Source organism: Strigops habroptila, chromosome 8, assembly GCF_004027225.2.
Source record: "Strigops habroptila isolate Jane chromosome 8, bStrHab1.2.pri, whole genome shotgun sequence".
Taxonomy (NCBI): Eukaryota; Metazoa; Chordata; class Aves; order Psittaciformes; family Psittacidae; genus Strigops; species Strigops habroptila.
In genome coordinates this window covers 50,311,703-50,331,009 of record NC_044284.2, presented here as the reverse complement: position 1 = coordinate 50,331,009, position 19,307 = coordinate 50,311,703, and the positions used below count along the sequence as shown (strand labels likewise).

Sequence of the window (19,307 nt, the reverse complement as noted above, 5' to 3'; positions counted from 1 at the left end):
AAACACTTAGCCAGATTATATTCTGAGGCCAAGGTACTGCAGTTTACTGAGTCGGCTGATGTTGAACAGTGAATCTATTAATATTTGACCCTGTAAAACAGTCATCCTTTCTCTTCATATTGGTATTCTATAGTCTGCCTTTTTGTCCCCACTTATTTTATAGTATTAGGACCAGAAAGGACTCATCTCCTGTCCACCACAGACCACTGCATGCCCTATGTTAAATTCAGTGACTTTACAAACATCACAGCCTTTAAGCCTGAATGATTTTAGTGATCAGCTCCCAGGAAAAAAAGCAGTGGCAGCAAGTCATACTTTCCTGGGTGAAGTACATGGCACACCACTTGCCAAGCTCCCCACAGGCATACAATTGGGAATTCTCCTGCCTATCCAGGCAAACCACTAGGCCTGAGGTCTGTGGGACAGAGAGAGACACAGTGTCTTCTTCCACCTAATTCTGTGCTGTGGTAGTTCCAGCATCTCCCAGCTATGCCTGTACAAGACATATGTGGATTTGCAAGTTATTCCTGGTTCCTAAGATAAAAAGTAGGCTGGACAAGCCAGATTTCTAATGTTCCAAGGTGGTTTCTAATCCAAATACTTGACACAAGGTCTGGCATCTTGGACACTTGCCAAGTTCCGATTTACAATTATTTCACTCTCTTCTTGCTGGGAAGGGACAGATGCAGTAGCTCAGAGCATGCCACAAGCTATCAGCTCCCTTTCTCTCTGCAGTCTCCAAGGGACAAGGCTAAAGCAGGAACAGAAGCAGCTCTGAGGGCTATGGACATGTCCCTCCCCACCCTTCCTTCTCAGTTACCTTAAATTCTCTGTAGTATTTTATTTGTCTTATTGCAAGAGTAAAGAGATAAAACCATTTAACATGGAAAAGGTTTTTCATATTAGTTTCAGGTTATTTCCTTACCTATGTTGATATAAATTCTACACCATCTTAATCATCAACATGGTAAATGCTAAGCAATGTTTAAGCAATCAGAGATCTTCTTTATAATGTAATAACGCAAAAGCTACTTCTATGAAATGTTCAGTTCCTGAAAAATTAGGAAGTGCATTTTTCAAGAACACCTATATGGGTTGGACCTTGCCCACAGTAAAAATAATTTATGAATTAGTAGAATTATTCTGCTAACAAAAAATGTCTATCAAAGACTAATATTAAATAGTTATTTTTGAAAATAGGACTTCCATTTTTAAAATTAAACCTTCAGTATTCAGTCAGAACATGCCCAAACTTAAACTATTACTTTCTAAGACTGTCTTACGGCAGTAGAGTATATACATTAAATGGGTTGATCTGGCTTTACTTTCAAAAACAACACACAGAAATAATATCGACTGTTTTGTCAGAGGATTGTTCATGGGTTTGGTTTTTTTGTTTTGCTTGGGTTTTTTTAACAAATGTAAAGGTTTACATAAAAATTATCTGCAATTTTAACTAAGATTGAAGCCCTAGTATTATTAACCTAATCTCAGTCTTTATCTCATTCCAGTGGTAGGTTCTTCCATTATTTAAAAGTAACTTCTTGCAAATGTTTCCAGGCTACAGAACATTTTACCAGTAAATCTGAATGTTAAGTATACATTATCAGTACATACAGCCAGCAAGAGACTGCATAAAGCAGAAAACATCACAATGCCAATCTGTCACTCAGCTTTAGAACTTCAGGCTCTCAATACACCTTACATAAAAGCACAAAATCTCCAATCCTGCTAAGATTCTTCACAATCCTATATAAAAATACGCATGTGTCTTTGTATACACATAGACATAAAACGCAACTATGAAACCCAGGCAAGAATTAAGTGTCTTGGTGCATTTAATACAGATAATGAGGCCAGATTTCTCTTTTGCTACCTGCATATGGAATAACTAACAGTTATAGAAACAATGGAAGAACTCCAACTGCACTGTAACATGCTCAAGAAAAAAATTCAAAGTGAGGGAAGCATGAAAACATGTAATAGCCAAAAGATGATTTCTTTCCATAAAATTTTGCGTGGCACGTATTATCAACCACATGAAGTCTAGTGAAGAGTTTACATTGTCCTGCACCTTTTAACTTCATATTTTAAATGTTTTTGTGGAAAACAAACTTAATTCCTAAATCATCCATTTTCTCTCATGTTTTCATGAATGTTCAACACACTGTCACCAAAATTGTTAGAGTACTTTGAATGTAAGCACCGTGGCAGCAGAGATGTATCTATCTTTCAGGTATGTTCATTGCTCAGCTACAGGAGATCTTCATTCATGAGTGGGACTCCCACACAGCACTGCAATATAAATAACCAAAACAACAGGCACCACTTTTTTTTTTCAGCAGGAATACCAAAGTATTTCAGTATACACACTGTGAAGCCCTTCTACTTGGACCATCATATAATTCTACTCTGATTTTGGAGTTAATGATAACCAAAAGTATATGATGGCAATCAAGTATGCTAGACCTCTACCCAAGGAAACTAAGAAAAAAAATACTTTCTTTCTGCATTTGAAGCCTAATAACTCTGCAGCAATTTTTCTATGTCTACCCTATCGAGGCTATACATTCTAACAAAATCTTATTGTAAAACTCAAGAGTATGTGTTGACTATTTGTAGCTAGTATATGCATTCTTTATGGCTGCTGGTCAACTGAGATTTCATGGGCACAGGCTTTTTATACTTTAATGTTTCCCTGCCTTATTTCCAAAAGCCCATCAAAACAAACAAACAAACAAAACCAAACAAAAAACCTGCTTCTGCTGTATTTATCAAGACTAGGATGAATGTGGAAAACACACCCATCCCCACCAATGAATACATGAGTCACACTGAAATGAAGAATTTCCATTTCAGTAAATATACTGCACTGTAAAGTACCAAACCTTCACTAGAGAGCTGCTTAGTGACTGCAGTTATTGTCTTGTTACAGAGTCCTGGACTGAAACGTGGTAATATTCATTGAGAGAGAAAGGCCTGAAAGACAGATATATTGGGGGAAACAGCAATAAGACGACTTACTATCTCAAGCTGACTGCTAAGCAGCTGACTACATTTTCACTGCAGCACTCGCCCTTTAGCCCAGGCAGGGGTTTCCTCAGTCTCACGGCAGAGCCATGGTGCCATCGCCTTCCCAGAGGAGTTGGCAGCCTGGGGTCCACTGGACAGCCAAACTCTGGTAAAATATGATTTATGACAGTAAAATGATAGCGCTGATGGCTCTCCATAATTGGAAGACCCCAGGAATTTCTACTTATCTCAAGAATTTGGGGGGTTTTGTTACTCAAATACTTTTGCTGCTGATCTTATACCTATAAAAAGACACTGACCAACTACCAGGCAGCACGTCTCTAATAAAAACCACTATTATGCAACAGGTCTTTTCAGTGGAGTGGAGGAGAAGGAGGAATAGAAAAAACAGTTAAAATATGAGCTATTGGAAGATTTAGTCTGAATTCTAGACAATGCTATAGCCAGTGCAACACAAACTGCTAACGTTACATTATAATCACCTCCAGGAGCACAATGAAGGAATGTTTCCAGGTTTAAGGTTTTATTTTGTGGTTTTCTGGTTGGCTTGTTTGCAGGTTTTTTAAACAAAACATAATAAAACCACTCACATGCCACATTAACCCTTCCAGACCAACTGCATACATTATATTTCAAACATTATTTTCTACTGGAACCTTATTCACTCCATTCGGGACAGTAAAGTGACAGTACACTACAGTAACTTACTGTTTGAAATCCATTTTTCTCATAATTAGTTTTGATTGTATGTACACAATAGTGCTGTAAAGGTAAGCAAATCCCAAGTGAAACTGGCAGAGGATAAACAGTCACAACAGAGATCCTGACAGAGAATTCTCCAAGCAGATGTGGATGTTAAGTCTGAAAATGCCTCAGTAAGCCCCCAGGAAGGATATTATTTCACAGCAGCCACTTCTGATAGCACAGCGAAACACAGTGGGAGTCCTCTGCTACTTCCTCTGTGAGCCACCACCCCAGCTATGCATACAGCATCATGACACCAACCCATACCCTAAGAAAGGCAGATATCCAAGTCTAAGCCAAAACCATAATGCACTTTTTTCTTGTATGTGCAAAGAGCAGTCTAGGACAGTTAAATGTTAAATTTTAACAATTATTGTACATATTAACAAATAAAAAAGCCCAAAGACTATATTTCAATTTAGTGAAAGACACCCTTTCCCCAAATTTATTCATGTGGAGAGAAGTATTTTGCAAGGTGATTTATTTGATTGCACCATCTAGTGGGGTTTAGTTTAATCTACCAAAACAGTCAGAGCTGAGTCGTGTTCCTACCTTGTGACATAGCACATTTTCTCGCAACACACTCAATATTTCAAGCCTGCACGACCCACTAATAGCACTACACTTCTCATTTCCACACATCTATAAAGTCACAGCACTAAAAAGATAGGAAATAATAACTATTTTGCTTATATTAAGTTCTGCACGAACTTCACAGAGATATAGAAAACAGTTTCCCAGTGTAACGTTTCTGAGTTTCTAATCTGCAGTAATTGCCAACAGTACTTTTTCAGAGCATACCATACATAATCTCAGCAGTCCTAACAGAATTGTTATGTGATAGCAAGGCTGCACACTGGGATTTGGAAGATTTCCACAGGACTTTAGGATCACACCCCTGGCAGAGGAAGACACACAGCACAAGGGGCTCTGTCTGCAGGTAAAAGGGTTCCTTAGGGAGCTGCAACCACCAGTGATAAAGTCCAACTGCAGCAGGAACAAGCACCTGCGCTGTCTTTGAAATAGTTGCTCCACTCCAGTTTGTGTTTATTAGCTGACTGATTTATAATGCAGTTCCCCAGCACAAAACTTTACTACGTGAAGTCCAGCCACACTGGAAAAGTTCTTTTCTCAAGTCAACCCCCAACCTGATAATAGACAAGAATTCATTAAATATGCCATTTATGACTTGATTTAAACACTGAACTGATCCAGAATACATTTTTCTCACAGTTATTCTTAAGGAAAAATTTACATACTATAGTTAAGAAGTCTGCTGCATTTAATCTGGAGCAGAAATCATGCTACACAGAAACTACAGAACGTTTTTTAGATGAGGGCAATTAAATAAACAACAGATCAGCACCAAAGTGCTTCTAGATCTCCCATCTGAAGTTTCCAGAGTAGGGTCCTTGAGCATTTACAGAAATTCATACCACCTTTCTTTTTCACAGCATTTGTTATTTCATTATTTCAGCTTAATCAGTTTTAATTCTCACTTCAATATAGACACGTAATTTGTAACTCATGCGATATCAGAAGAGAAAAAAATACTATGCCTACTTTACAATAAGGAACTCATCATAAATATTTCATTTGGATTCCCAGGAAGACTGGGGAATAATGCAAAGCTTTTTATCCTTCTGTAAGTTCCATATAAGAGAAGAGAAGAAAACATTTTCATTTCACAATGGTTTTATAAAATCTGTTTATTCAGAAACAAAGCATATTTTTTCTGAAGGAACAGACAAGTAACAACTGCACTGACATGTATCCAAAGCCCCAGGCTGCGGTACTGTCTAGGACAGTTAAGTACTATCTACTACTAAATGACAGAATCATATTCTAACATTGGAGTTTAACTGTACTGCAACCACGCAGACACCAACACAGTCCTTTGAAGAGAAGGCAAGAAGCGAGTCAGACTGGATTTTAAAGAAGGGATAAAGTGTTTTTCGTTTCCCCTCTTGTACTCAAACTTTTAAGATTGTTTCGATACTCACACAAAGCGCTCTTTCAGGATAGAACATTAAACTGCATTTTTCATAGTTTGCTGCTTTGCTTAAGGTTCCAACATGAGCCATTTTGCTCCATGAGGACAAGAATTAAATTTAAGGCTTAACAGCTGCATAGTTAGTAGAAAACAAATGATACTTGCAATTTTATCCCATGTACATTTGATGCTCACCCACATAAAATCTAATTCTGCACAACTGTGAATCAATATATAGGCAAAACATTAGACTTCATATCCAGTACCAACTCATTGCAGAATGCTAACTCCATTCAAAAAAATAGGGGAAAAAAAAAAAAAAAAAAGAACAAAAAGTACCAAAGCTCAGCCTTTAAATTAATCATTGACAGCAGAACACAGGTTCAACACTGCTCTTTCTTGAAGTTCTGATGTCCAAGAATTGTAAAGCTGCCTTGTTGCTCCTCTACTGAAAGGAGCGCTGCACAGTCATTTGACCCAACGTACCACCCCACAAAGAACTCAGAGTATTCCCACTGTGGGACCACGTTTATTAGGAAGACTTTTGATCGTGTTTATACCACTAATGGCATTTTCACAGCCTATTCTATCACACAGGTTAAGATTGCAGTTACTCAGAAAACTGCCTACAGAGAAAAAAATAAGGAAGAAAAATAAACCTAACTTCATCAAACTTTCACTCATTTTTCACCAAATTCATGAAAGTATCTCTTTAATAGGGTCTAAAGGACTCCAACACTAAAACTTATTAATAGTGAGTGGTCTTCGTATTTTTATTTTAAAGATAAACTGCTGCTTATCAGGGATCTCTAAGTGATAAAAACTGAGTGTTAATTATATTTGCCTTAAAATGTCATTTTTATTTTTAATGCTCTATGAAATGGCCCTCGTTTTTCTGTTACATTTCTCCTCATTTTACTTTGCTTCCCTCTAAAGCACTGGTGGTTGCTATGGCAACTTTGGCTTTTTTCCCCACTGTTCATGCAGGTTTTCATCAAACCCAATGACTTTTTTTAATCTTATCTGCTCTATAACAATAGTTCCTTGACTAAGGTGCTCTATACTGTACTAGATGAGAATCCTTGTATTTCACAGTAGTAACTAGAAAAACGACAAGTTGTGCTAAATTCTGGAAACTAGCAATTGAAGCAGGAGTTTTTGGGGGTTTTGTTTATTTGGGTTTAAAATGTCTGAGTACCTTTCTTTTAATCTGAATATTATTCAGGTACAATATACTAATTAACATGCCAGTATAAGATAGAGCAACTTTTAAAAACAGTAATGCCTAAGGAACAAAAGACACAACTAAATAAAATGGGAACTGAGTTATTTTCTGCACTACCACTGTAGATTAACATCAGATCAAATCTCCCTGTCACAGACCAGAAATACTTCTGGTCACTTCAATAAAATATTTCTTAAGATTAGCACATAGTCTGTTACCAAGTTGGTCTATAACCTACAGGAAACAAGCTCCATATGCCAACAAACAGATGAAGCATGTGCAAAGGCTTGAGTCATTTCCAAACACTCTGCACTAAGATTCTATTTTAAATCTATTTTTCCAAGAATATTGAAGTTTAAGGCTAAAATATTCAATGCAGATTTGTTCTTGAAGTTTTGCTTTTCCTTGAATTAATGCAAAGGAGATGCTCACTTGGTATTTTCCACAGGACAACGTCATCTTTTTCTGCTCCGGATAGGAAGCTCCTCTCAAGAATACTTACCACCTCACTCACAAAAAAGTATCTCAAGCATAGAGATTCAGTCAGACTGAGCTGATTAAACAATTACACAAAATTCATTGAACACACAGGATTGAGCATTAAATCCATAAATCCACACCAAGCTATTAGCAACAAACAGATTACCTACTTCACGCACTAAATAAGGACCAAAAGTAGCATTCCTGGACTAAAGTTCTACTTGAACATGGTTACCTGACTCTGGCCCCTAACTTTACTCTGGAATGTGTATATGCAGGGCCATGCTGGAGACAGTTTGGTCCAGTTCAGTAGAGTTGGCTATTGAAATAACCTCTGGTAAAATTAATTCACCTTTAATACTGTCATCCTCTTAAGCAGTATCAGTAATGTGAGCGAAAAATGAAAGGCTTTACAAACTAAGAAAATTCCTGTTTTGTAGAATTCAGCCCTGAGAATAATTTTGCATTACTTTGTTTAGGGATGGGTTGCATTCAATATCCATTTGCCTCAACAATAATAATTCGCTTTCTTGTCATATGTCATGGATATGGAAATTTTCCTTGCTTTCAGGTTTTATAACCAGAAACACGTTATGGTTTTTGACTTCAGTAGACTACCAACATGTATATTGCTGCTATTTCTGGCTATACTGATTTCCTGATTCCCTCCTCTCCTATTAACTTATTTCTTTTTTCAATTCAGTATGAAAAGAAGCATACCTAAAAATTACTCTTTTGTTTTACAAGGACAATTACCAGGGAGAATAAATAATGTACAATTTGCTCCATTTCAGCGATTTTGTTTCTTTTCAAATTTATGGTGAAGTCAGCTTTATTATATAATTACTCTTCTGCACAATTCCGATTACATTTAGCAAAATAATCTGATTACTAGATGAGCACAGTAGGCACGAAATGCATTAACACATTAATTATTCCCTGTTTCAATATATATTACACTAGCTTTACTGAGTCTTCAGTTTGTTACCATGTGCAGGTTGCATATTCATTTGGCACTTTAAAAGATGGAGGGATTTCTTCAGTAGGTAGGATCTCCTTTCTAATGATATCTGTATCAGCCACAGTTTCTACAGCTTTCTCTTATGCTCACAGCCAGATATAGGCAACAGCTGCATAGAGATTAGGTCTGTTCCATAGATGCATTTTATGATATAATCATTGACATGTAAAATTAACTCCCCTCCCTCTTTTTTTTTTTTTCCCCACCCAGTCTCAATGTGTCTTGTAAAGGACTTCATTTTACATCCAGAGAAAGTAGAAAGAAACAGTTAGAAACCATTAAGAAACAATTATCTAGGATATCTAAAAATGCAACTAAGTACCTCATGGGTGATGTACTACCATAAATAAATTCCATGTCCCACTATTAACTGCTATTATTCCAAGGCATCTCTTGCATCTATTATTACCAACCATAAAACTCACGTATGTGTACACAGAATTCTATAGTGATAACGATAATCTTTTAAGAACTGCATTGTAATTTTAAATGCTTTATATTCACTATTAGCTGAAATTAAGAACAGTCATAATTTGGCTCATAATTACCAAATGACTCATGTATACTTTCTCACAGTGTTCAAGAAATAATTACGTTTGCAGAAAACCCTGATAGTGCAATACAACAAGAATTCTGTGACCAATAATGAAAGCCCTCTGCAGAATATGGACACTGCCAGTACATTTTTTTCCCTCCACACTCCATCACCTAACTGGAAGCATGTCCCTCCTCATAACATTTCAACATCCACCAATGCTGCTGGAAGCATCCCCCAGAATGTCAGCAACTGCAGAAATTTTCATGGTGCTTTCTAGATGTTTACTCATTAGTAACTGAACAGACAAATACATGTTACTTAAAATACAATCATTATTAGTATAAAATATTTAGAGCGACCATTGATGTGAACCTTTAAATCTATGGCGTGCAAAATCTTCCTGCCACAGCTGGCGTAATACTTTCTCCTGCCCTTCCTAAACTACTTTATAAACACAAAGATTAATGCACAGTCTAACATTTTTCAATAGTGCTATTAGATTTGCAAGCCACGCAGAAATACTGTGTTTTAAGGACAATGTTCCATCTAACCACATTTTTTGTGAGCATACACAGTTTCCAGTTTTAAAACATTACAGCAGAGTTCAGATTTATCCATTTTACAGATACACCATATACTTTTATAAAGACATTCGTAAAGCTCCTAAGCATCTAATAAGATAGAAGTCAGCTCAGAATATTTTGTAATAAAGTACCTATTCGTAAAAACTGTATCAGAGGGAAACCATATACAGAGGAAAAAGGAACTAGGGCACTCTATTTGACAGCTAAGGAAGAAACGGAGGTTATGTCCTCTATGGCTGAGATTTAGAGCAGTTTCACTTAGTGGCTGTTCTGCTCCAATTCCCCAGATAAAATTTAGACCTACAGCAAGAAGTCTTCATTCCTATTCTATTCTAGAAGGAAGTCATGGTTCAGACTCTTAAGTAACCAATAGAAAAAAAAAAATACTAGTCAGTGGGGAACTATGAAGCTTAAATATTATGTTACAGTTAAATTGAGATAAACCTTACAGTAACTACAGGGTTCCTTATACTTTCCCAAACTAAAATGAGTCATAAATTGCTAAATATGTAGAGATGTAACTTTTGTCCTACTATTTCAAACAGAAAAATATTACTGAAATTTTAGAGTGGCTGAAGCATGCCTATGGCAACACATCTCACTTGCAGGTAACACAGGCACAGAAATCATCCAAGAATACAAGTAACCCTTTCTGATTTTTATCTCATTTGAATTATTTAATACAATTATAATATTATACGCACTACCCCACACTGTGCAACTATACGAAAAACATACTCTTATCTGCTACTTTCACGCAGTTTACACTTACGTAATCTTTCTGACTGCACAGAAAAATCTAACCATTTCTATCCTTCAGAACGCTGTGCTGCTCAGGAGGAAATTCAGATGTATAATCTGCAAGGCAGATTTGTCCCTAGTTTGGGAAAGCTTCTGCCAGCAAAACCATTGCCCTGGACTGCAGTTCCAGGAAGGCAGCCATGGGGAAAACATACTGGCACCAGGCAGCCCCAGCCCTCCTGTCCTTCTAAGAGCCCATATGGGGTCTGCACAAACTGAAAAGCAAGTCATGCTGTCCAGGAGGACACTGTCAGCCACCGGCCAGCACGTCCTAGCCACAGATTAACTCTGCTCCCTCCATGATACAGTGCTCTCAGTGAAGAGCAGAAAGACCATCTGTTCTCTCCTTGCAGTTGATCTCCCTCCAAGTGAGGGCAGCAGGCTCTGCTATGCCAGCAGAGTACAAATTCAACAGACTAACAAACTACAGGGGACCAGCTATGGTATGGATACGTAACATGGGATATGCATTTTAGTGGCTCACTCTGATAGCAGGTTTGTAAACAGAATAAATGAGCCCAGCTTTGGCCAAAGAACATGCAACATCCCAGGCCAGCAAAACCACTTTCAGTAATGGTTAATTTGACAGGGGTGCTCATATTCCTTCATGCTAAATGTGAATTCAAACTCCTTGCAAAGTACGAAAGGTAGCCCATTTGTACAAAATAACCTTCCACACACCTTCTGAAACTGTATAAATCCAAACGTCTGTCATTTACCACTCCTCACTGAAAAACCCATTATCTAATATACATTTTTTTTAAATATTGAGATAAGAAACATAAAAAGAGTGAAAACATACCATCAATTTAGAGATTATAATCCATTGAAGATTATTCTGAAAGATTGGTGGAGGAACTAAAAATGTACCAATACATGGCCAGTATTATTCAGTCTTTTTTCTCTCTGCATCTGGTCCCTGCAGAATTGATTTTTTTTTTTATTTTATTTTTTACATAGCAACTACACAGAGAATTACACAGGAAGTACCACTGCAAAATTAAAACTCCATCAGTAGGAGGAAAGTGCAACATTGTTAATCATTTCAGTTTCTGATCAACCATTCCCTTTAGTATTGGAACAAATCTGCATGTCAGCTAGACTTCAGCAGCCATTTTTTTCTAACCGGTAGGAATAGAAACTTAAAATAGCTATCATATAATTCAAGTAACTTATTCTAAAGCAACTGTGAATACCAACACTCAACATTTATTCCTTTCCCCACAGGAAAAGAAATCCTAGCCTCCACTGTGGTCTTGCCTTCTCTTGGGAACTACTGGATTGAGTGATTCATGCCTGAACACTCAGCAGGGTGGGAGGGTGATATACTCTCCCCTCTCCAAACTTGCTTCGAAATCCTCATTCCTGCCAGTCACCAGAATGCTATTCAGGTAACTCTGTGCTATATAATTCCATATATACATACAAGCAAAAGTGGAATTCCCTAAACAGAACTGGTGGTTCAACTTTTTTTTTTTTTTTGGAAGTCCAATGATTTGAACCATTCCCACATCCATAAGAAACATAAATATAGTTTGGTTATATAAAAACCTAGTAATTTCATTTGGCAATAAAAATATGTTTGTCCCACTTACGCAAATATACTGCTTTCAGTGGTATTAAATTCTGGTGCTGTATTACAAAACATGAACACACCTCTACACATATACATACAATAGAATTACCAGTTCATTTCATGAAAGATAAATTCTGGCCGTCTTTATGTTCCAAGTTAGATCTGACCTCTAGGCTGATGACTAAGTTCATGCTTTTTAGTTCTTTTTCAGTATCATGCAAAGTTGTGGCCAAATTAGTCTGGCTTTTTTAACAGTAACTGGCACAACGGAGATGGGCTGTCACCATTCTATGAAAGCTGAACATCCACAGTTGCTACTATATTCCCTTGAAACCCCAGAAATCTCTAAACCGTAATTGGAGCCAACAGAATTAAGCTTACTAGGATTCAAAAGACACTATGACATATCCAACCCCTGAACTCCCTTTGTATCCCAATTTTCTTTTTTTTTTCCCCCCCCCTTTCTCTACTTCAGGAGATGCAAAACACTTTACTGTGCTTCATTACTTCTTGTGAGTTTCTCTTGGTGTTCACCAGTACTAACCTTTCGTGCAATCATGGTCCCCTGCCTGCAAAAATGCTCAATAAATCCCATTTTGTACTAAGTCTTCTGTTTACAGAATTACTTTCTTTTCCCCAAAGGTCAATCTTACCACATACGTAATACTCTGCTGTCATGCAAATTTTATACAGTAATCTTAGCAGTAGCTTGGGCACTTTGGTAGACATATTCAGCATCTGTTATTTCCCCTCCCGCAATTTCTACAGATTTCTGATACTGACCAAGCACATAAAACAATGTTATTTTGTAAAGGAATATTAATTAAACATTAAACAATTAAACATTGTTCAGCAAGCCATGTGTAAATCCACTTTTTTATGTCATCAGAAACACCTTTTGTAGTCACTTCTATTTTACTTTCCATTCTTTGATGCAACTGTGACTTCCTTGCTCTACTGTTGCCAGAAATCTACACTAGTCCATTCAAACACCTAACTGGACAGAATAAAAAGATACATAGCAGTAATGCAGTGCTTTTTTGGAGTTCTGCTCTTCTCTCACAAGCCACATTTCACTTTTTTGCTGAAGTACAAGGGTCCTTAGCATGAAGCACTACGAAGCATAACTTCTGAGTGTAGCAGAGCCTTCAGAAATAATCTTACTATCTTCCAGACCATCATGCAGCTTACAAAAAAAAACAAAAATAGGGCTTCAAAGACTTGAATTTAAGCAATAAATTTATGACAAGAGCTTTTGTCCACAAACACAAGACTTGAGACCTGCGAGATGCAGAGAGAAATCATTTTCTGGTCTTTTAGCCATCAGTTGTACAAATGTGTTGTGAAAGCAGAATGCCCCTTTCCCCCCACACAGCTTTGGACAAGACATGAATTTGCAGTAGCAGAAATCGCTGACCATCTGGAAGGTAATCCCTCAGGCACTCAACAAACAAGTGTAAGCTTTTTCACAATATCAGAACAGGGAAAGACTAAGAGCATTTGCATATGCCTTAATACCATATTAAAAAAAAAAAAGAAAAAAACCCCACAAACAGTAATGTTGCTTGAGCCCCAGAGACTGAATAGTTATGGGCCCAGATTCATTTCTGGGGCATAAAGAATTCTAACGCATGCTTGGCCACTAAATTCCAAAGACCTAACAGTCCCATAATACTGCTTCAAGCTGCCTGTTTGCAGCTCTTTGCACCCAGTTTTTCTACCTCCTAAAATTTTTCTTCTTAATCACACAAAAAGTATATCCTTACAACCATCAGCAGCAGCTCTGGTTTTTTTGACAGGAAGTAAGTAATAGTAATAAAATTTTATTGAAATTATCAGGCTATCTCAAAGCGCTGAAAATATGCCAAAATTACATGAAAATATTTCCTGGTCTGTTTTATGCCAAATATTACAGCTGTTTGTGTGGTATTCTTGAGCAGCAACATACAGCACGCTACTACAGAAGTACCTCTAAGAACAGACATTAATTTGTATTTAGCACCTGGACAGCAAAGCAAGAAGATTAAGCCAAGACCTCCACATAAAGAGCACTAGAAAGACTAACAAGCACTTCAGGAGACTGGAATTATAGAGCAGCCCACTCAACTGCAAAAATAAGACCAGGAAAAGATCAAAGGGAGAAGCAGCAAAGAAGTAATGAGACAAAATGAGACTGCTATACAGGAATGGTGTAAAAAGGAGCGGGTAAACGAAAACAAAGTAAAAACCCTAGGCTGAGCATCCTGTGATTTCTGGATATTCTCAGCTATCTAGATGACATTAAAATCTACTAGATTTACTTAAGACCTCCCTTTAAATCTGCCATGCAACAATTTTGGACATTACCTATACATTACCTAACACTATGATGTGCACAAGTCAATTGGCGTATGCAGGTCACAAAGAACATGTAGCTTCTGGACTTTATTCAAAAGCTGAAGTTAATAAAAATATTTCCATTGACTTACATGGGAAATGCAAGCACCTCTACAGACCAAGGGGTTTCTTTTGATGTCAATGCATATTAACTATATGTAAGTTCAGCAAAGTAGCGTTCTACTGGAAGCCATATAAAATAGAAACACAACCTGGTACTCATAGTCGAAGTTTTCTCATAGAAGAAATGCAGGATGCCACACAAAAACCTACTAAAAGTTAGAGGAAGAGGGGGGAAAAAAAAATCATCCAAGACCAAAAAAAAACCTGACTTGGGAGATACAGTTTTGCAAAATTCATTTTTTTTTTTTTCTTTTTTTACAAAAACCCCCAAAATCCAGCAAAAAGAATAGTCCAAAAAATCCTTTCAAATGAGCAAATAATAAATTGTTCAAAGCTGCGTTTTAAAACACCTTGCTAAATAGGGACTATAATTACCATCATAACACTTGAGTGTATTTAAAGACTTCCAAACACAATTTATACCTGCAGTTCTTTTCGATCCTGTCAGTCATCCTTATTTATTTTATACTGATGTTGTTCTAGTGAAACAGTACTCTCCTATATAATTATTCCTACTATAGCCTTCCTATTAATTTTAGTTGCATTACCTTGAAAAATTCTTTTACACTAGGAGGTATACCATAGGTGTATACCGACCCATCTTTAGGCAAGCAAGGAAAAGCCATTTATATTTACAAAATACTTTAAGAAATATAGCAGTAATATTAGCAAGTATTAGTTCACTCATCTTTTGTAATTACTTGTAGGCTATTAAAATGCACATGGGTCAAAAAATCCACACTTAGAAATTTATTCTGCTTTCATGGTAAGACACTAGGAAAAAATACAGCACATGTATAATGGATTAGCGTGGTTAATGAAAAAAATATCATGAAATCCATCTGTAGATGTTTCCAGAAAAACAGCGCTATCTGGAATTAACAGCATAATAAGTTTCATAACAATAGCTTCATTCCCACTGTCAATTCAATAGAGCTTAGCAGAGGCTTGCTAATTTACAAGTACTTTTTCTGTTGATGCATCGCACTGGAACTGAAACACATTACATCTCCACAAGGTCGCTGTCCAGTGGCAAAAGCCTAAAATAAAAATCTCACACTGTCCTCTCAAATTAACATCAAATGAAGAAAAAAAAAAAAAGAAAAAAAAGAAGATTTCAACTCCTCCTTTCCTTCCCCATCTCATTTAAAACTGGTCATACAAAAGGGGTGGGAAGCACAGAACCCCACCACACCAGCCCCCTCCCCTCGCTCCCCTCCACCTCCCACCAGCGGCGGGAGCTCGCCTGCTCCAATGCTGCCCCCTGCCGGCGCAGCCCCGCCGCCGCCCGCAGCAGCCGCAAGATGCGGCGCGGTCGCGGCTCGGGGCGGCGGCGGCGGCTGCCGGGGCGCAGGGGCTGGAGCTGGTGCCTGCTGCCACCGAGACAAGTACTACAACTCCGTTCAAAGCCTTCGCGTACAGAACAGGCGGGACATACAGGGAGAGGAGGGAGAGCTGATGTGATTTTATCACTGACATAAATGCAGACCAGGATGCAAATGAGAACAAGAGCTTTCAGATTTAGTCCTAAAAATTATTTACAGAACTTCAAAGAGTTACAAGTCTGAGGCATCTCGTAAAAAGTGAATGGTGATCTTGGACTAAAATCAGCTTTTTTTATTTTAAGTAAAAAAAAAAACCTGATCTGAACAGCATCTACTAGCCAAAAAAAAAAATCCCCAGCCTGTTGGTTCACAAACTGGATCCCCACGGAACACACAACAGCAGCTTTACTTATTAAGTACATCAAACAGAAAATAACTAGTGAAAAAGAAGTAAGTACAGGAAAGAGATGGGAAAAGAGACACTAGCAAATAAAAATAGATTGGGAGAACATCAGCCATTAACATACTGCAAATGAAGCAATTACTCATAATTACTTTGTTACACAAGCATCCTTCCTAACACAAGTGACCAATTTATTCATTTCCAGGAAAACAGTCACTGCCACTTGTACCACAATTCTTCTTAACAGAAGTATTAAATATGAGGCCCAATTCTCAAAAGCAATGAAACTAGGATGGTTTTATATGATGCTGTCTTTAATTCACTTCTTACTACCCTCAGGAGAAATATTCATCCCAATTTCTACCGACGCTTTCCGCTGATACATATCTTTTCCTCATGAGAGGAGCCAAAAAGGAGAGAGTGTTCCTTCCAACTGGCTGTAGAGTTACAGCACAAGTTTAAGAGACATGCTCCTAATTTATTAGATGCACTAAACTCTGCAAGGCTCCTTCTCCAAAGATGCAGGGTTTCTTCTACTCCTTAATGGTTGGTTACTTTACACTCTTGCATGGGGATGTAGAAAAATACAATCAGAAACCCCAGAACCCCCAGACTGACAGGTTTTCTTCTAAAACTGGCAGCTACAAACCCAGCCAGGCCTGCGGCAGCTGCAGAACAAATCCTTTGAAGTGAACATAGCTTAGATTGAAACTGCTATGAAAAAAGGAAACAGCAGAGGATTCTTCTTTTTATTGTATAAAGCTTCTCCTCACAAATATTCACCTTCTACTATGTGGACACAAAGAAAGCCTCTTCTTTTGGTTCATTAATAGTTGTTCTTTGTAGGAATCTCAGCCCAAGCCAAAGGAAACCTCAAAGGCCTCACTCAAGCAATGTCACGGCTTGTGCTCAACATGAAACTGTCAGTTCTGGTCTGGCTGCACAGCTATTGCTCACGCTGAGCTTGGGAGTGGATCCGTATTACAAAGTAATTGCTAAGCAATTGTGTAACAAAAGAACAAACTTCTACTGAGAAGATTTGGCAAAGCCACAGCAGTGGGTTAGATGAAAACTGGATCAGTCTGCCAGGACTAAGATACATGTTTATGCCTCACATGACAGCATCTTTTCTACCCACTACCTGTGTAATCAGTGGGTTCTCTCTTTTGTTTGGTTGTTTTTTAAAGCCCTTATCTGCACATATGACTCTTGCAGCTTTAAAAGAAACAAATCAGATCTAACATGGACTACTTCAGAGTGCGTCAGAGTTGAGGTCTGTTTCATCTTCTGGTTATGCTCTGTAACACAACTATTCTGTAGCACTCTACTGCCACCAGTGTATAAAAGGAAAAGAGAAAAAGGTATCAAGCTAACATTGAGGGAAGAATAAAACAAAGAGGAAATGAGTCATAAAAGAATGAGGCCAAGAGACTATATCAAATATTAAACCTCCGCAAATTATCTTTTAGGAAAAAATGTAATTCAAATGCAATACAGAAAAAAAGGAAAAGACTTCAGATTCTACATAGATTTTGTCAGAATAAAAAGAGATCTGCACACTTGGTAACCAATGTAAAACATCAAAATTTGTATTAGTGGTATGTATTCGTGACCTATCAGATACTTCCTGGTAAATACTTCTTGCAAACCCTGAAGAGGCACAAGTTCAATTCTGCATGACTTTTTTTTCCTTCCTCCCAAAGACTCTTAAAACAGTAGTAGGCATGAACAAGATTATTCATTACTAATTTGGATTATTCACTTTTAATAAACTTGGATTAGATCTCTCCCAATGACAGCAAAAAGAATACACCAGGCTGTGCTAGTCCATCTTTCCCTAACTATTTTACATGAGAATGCGACCTGGGGTGTCAACAGCCATAACTTTCCCAAAAGGCATAGAATGGTTTAACTAAGGCTGAGGAGGTTAAGGATATGCCTTAAGGATATCCTTAAGGATATTCACATTCTTTCATTCATGGGTTATTTTTACTTTAATTTGGAACAATCTGGGTAGTATCTATTCAAAGGTCACATAATTTGTGAAGTATTCTGATTTCTTAACACCCTAATAGATATGTGTGACGTCTATAATATTCCTTACATAAAACCAGAGTAATTGCTTTTTGCAGAGCAGACCTTCCAAAACTGCATTTTTAAAACACATTAACATTTTTACTAAAGTCACTTCAAGCTGTAATTTTTAAATTTGTTGTAGCGAAACAGATCTGTCATACCAAGAGATACCAATCTCTGAATTCTGTTTAAGGAATTTATCAAGCACTCCACACCACTATCTAGAGAGCTATGCTACAATATTCCAGCACTTTCCCATAAAGTCCATACTTTCTTCTCTATTAAAAACACATTCTCTATAAACTCTTCCAAAGCGGGAACAAGAAACTGAGAACTGAAGTACTTCCTTTTGAAAACTGTATCTGAATATAGTGCAATAAGTAACTCACTGTTTTACACAAGACCACTTAAACTGGTCATATACGTTACAGACGTGAGGCAGTACTCCGTAAGGGGCTGCTGTGTGCTTCCATTCCTAGTTGTACATGTTCTCAAAGACTGTCTTGAGCTAAAGAACTATTTCGTTACTAAGCCAGAATGTTCTCATCCCTTCCAATTTCACAGATTTAAGTTGACTGGAATTACTGCGATAACGTAACATAGCCTTCATTAAATATCAGAGCATTTCACAAAGATAATATTACTCTCCATTGTATAAGTGCCAGTTTCTCAACACTGCTTCCATGTGTCCAATTCAGCAGTGTGTCAGATACCTACAAAACCCCTCATATATTGGCACCGCACTAACTCAAAAATTAAAGCTGAAAATCCCAACCAGTCACTTCCTGTTTCAGAGCAGTAAAGTCAATCAAAACCTATTTCTCCTTTTAATCATCCACAAATTAGAAGCCCACACAGATAAGTTTTCATCATGGTTTTTGACTGGCAAAATGTTTGTTATTTGCCAAAAGATTTTCTTTTTTCCCTTCTGAAAAAAAAAAAAAAACCCCAACAAAAAAAACCACCCAAACAAACTTAGTGTCGCTAAATACTGTTCTAAAGTAAGGAG

General features: G+C 37.4%; 1 protein-coding gene across 3 annotated transcripts in view; it reads right to left on the bottom strand.

Annotated features, from left to right (window-relative positions):
* Positions 1 to 19,307, bottom strand: part of PIGK (phosphatidylinositol glycan anchor biosynthesis class K) — a 92,448-nt gene that overhangs the window by 55,463 nt on the left and 17,678 nt on the right. The window lies entirely within an intron of this gene.